Raw genomic sequence first — 2,843 nt, forward strand, 5'->3', positions numbered from 1 at the left:
CATTTACTTTGTTATATAATATTGAGCAGAGTTCTCTATGTTATACAGTAGGTACTTGTTGGTTATCCATTTAAAATATAGCAGTGTGTATATGGCAATCCCAAACTCCCTAACTTTCCCTTCCCCTCACCCTTCCCCCCTGGTAACTATAAGTTAGTTCTCTAAGTCTCTCTGTTTCTGTTTTTTAAATAAGTTTACTTGTATCATTTCTTTTTAGATTTCACCTATAAGCGGTATCATACGATGTTTCTCTTTCTCTGTCTGACTTACTTCACTTAGTATGACAATCTCTAGGTCCATCCATGTTGCTGCAAATGGCATTATTTCATTCTTTTTAATGGCTGAGTAATATTCCATTGTATATATGTACATCTTCTTTATCCATACCTCTGTCAGTGGACATTTAGGTTGCTTCCATATCTTGGCTATTGTGAACAGTGCTGCTATGAACATAGGGTGCATGTATCCTTTCAAACCATGGTTTTCTCCAGATATAAAAATGGACAGTTTTTATAACATTCAGTACCAGTTGGAAAGGTCCCAACTTAGTGATTATCTATGCAACTTACCATATTCCATCAAATCAAAGGTGCTTGGACTGTGAGCTAACACCATTATCTTCAGCACCACTAAGAAAGGAAAAACACTGCCAGACAATGAACTTTGAGGTGCATGTATCCTTTCGGACCATGTTTTTCTCTGGTTATATGCCCAGGAGTGAGGTTGCAGGATCATATGGTAGCTCTATTTTTAGTTTTTTAAGGAGCCTCCATACTGTTCTCCATAGTAGCTGTACCAATTTATATTCCTACTAAGAGTGTAGGAGGGTTCCCATTTCTCCACAGGAATGGAGCCCTCTCTAGCCTTTATTGTTCGTGGATTTTTTGATGATGGCTATTTTGACTGGTTTGAGGTCATATCTCATTGTAGTTTTGATTTACATTTCTCTAATAATTAGTGATGTTGAACTTCTTTTCATGTGCCTCTTGACCATCTGTATGTCTTCTTTGTAGAAATGTCTATTTAGGTCTTCTGCCCATTTTTTGATTGGGTTGTTTGTTTTGATGATATTAAGCCACATCAGGTGTTTGTAAATTTTGGAGACTAATCCCTTGTCGGTTGCATCATTTGCAAATATTTTCTCCCAATCTGTCTGTTGTCTTTTTGTTTATGGTTTCCTTTGCTGTGCAAAAGCCTTTGAGTTTAATTAGATCCCATTTGTTTTTGTTTTTATTTACATTACTCTGGGAGACAGCTTGAAAAAAGATATTGCTGTAATTTATGTCAGAGTGTTCTGCCTATGTTTTCCTCTAAGAGTTTTATAGTGTCTGGTCTCACATTTATGTCTTTAATCCATTTAGAGCTTATTTTTGTGTATGGTGTTAAAGAATGTTCTAATTTCATTTTTTTTACATGTAGCTGTACAGTTTTCCCAGCACCATTTATTGAAGAGACTATCTTTCCTGCATTGTATACTCTTCCCTCCTTTGTCATAGATTAACTGTAGGTGCGTGGGTTTATTTCTGAGCTCTCTATCCTGTTCTATTGATCTATATTTCTGTTTTTGTGCCAGTACCATATGGTTTTGATGACTATAGCTTTGTTGTATACTCTGAAGTCAGGGAGCCTGATTCCTCCAGCTCCGTTTTTCTTTCTCAAGATTGCTTTGGCTCTTTGAGGTCTTTTGTCTCTCCATACAAATTTTAAGATTTTTTGTTCTAGTTCTGTGAAAAATGCCATTGGTAATTTGAGAGGGATTACATTGAATCTGTAGATTGCCTTTGGTACTATAGTCATTTTGACAGTATTGATTGTTCTAATCCAAGAACATGGTATATCTTTCCATCTGTTTGTGTCATCTTTGATTTCTTTCATCAGCCTCTTACAGTTTTCAGTGTACAGGTCTTTTGTCTCCTTAAGTTTATGCCTAGATATTTTATTCTTTTTGATGCAATGGTATATGGGGTTGTTTCTTCAATTTCTCTTTCTGATCTTTCATTGTTAGTGTATAGAAATGCAACAGATTTCTCTGTATAAATTTTGTAACCTGCAACTTTACCAAATTCATTGATGAGCTCTCGTAGTTTTCTGGTAGCGTCGTTAGGAGTTTTCATGTATAGTATCATGTCATCTGCAAAGAGTGACAGTTTTACTTCTTCTTTTCCAATTTGGATTCCTTTTATTTCCTATTTTCCTCTGATTGCCGTAACTAGGACATCCAAAACTATTTTGAATAAAAGTGGTGAGAGTGGACATCCTTGTCTTGTTCCTGATCTTAGAGGAAATGATTTCAGCTTTTCACTGTTGAGTATGATGATAGCTGGTGGTTTGTTGTATATAGCCTTTATTATGTTGAGGTATTTTCCCTCTATGCCCACTTTCTGGAGATGTGGTGTGTCACACTGATTGATTTGTTGATATTGCAAAATTCTTGCATCCCTGGGATAAATCCCACTTGATCGTGGTGTATGATCCTTTTAATATATTGCTGGATTCGGATTACTAGTATTTTGTTGAGGATTTTTGCATCTATGTTCAGCAGTGATGTTGGCCTGTAATTTTCTTTTTTGTGTGGTATCTCTGTCTGGTTTTGGTATCAGGGTGATGGTGGTCTCAAGGAATGAGTTTGGGAATTTTTCTTTCTCTGAAATTTTTTGGAACAGTTTCAAAAGGACAGGTTTTAGCTCTTCTCTAAATGTTTGATAGAATTCACCTGTGAAGCCATCAGGACTTGGACATTTGTTTGTTAGGAGTTTTTTTTATAACATCTTTATTGGAGTATAATTGCTTTACAATGGTGTGTTAGTTTCTGCTTTATAACAAAGTGGATCAGTTATACATAT

The sequence above is a fragment of the Physeter macrocephalus genome, chromosome 20, assembly GCF_002837175.3.
Source record: "Physeter macrocephalus isolate SW-GA chromosome 20, ASM283717v5, whole genome shotgun sequence".
Lineage (NCBI taxonomy): Eukaryota > Metazoa > Chordata > Mammalia > Artiodactyla > Physeteridae > Physeter > Physeter macrocephalus.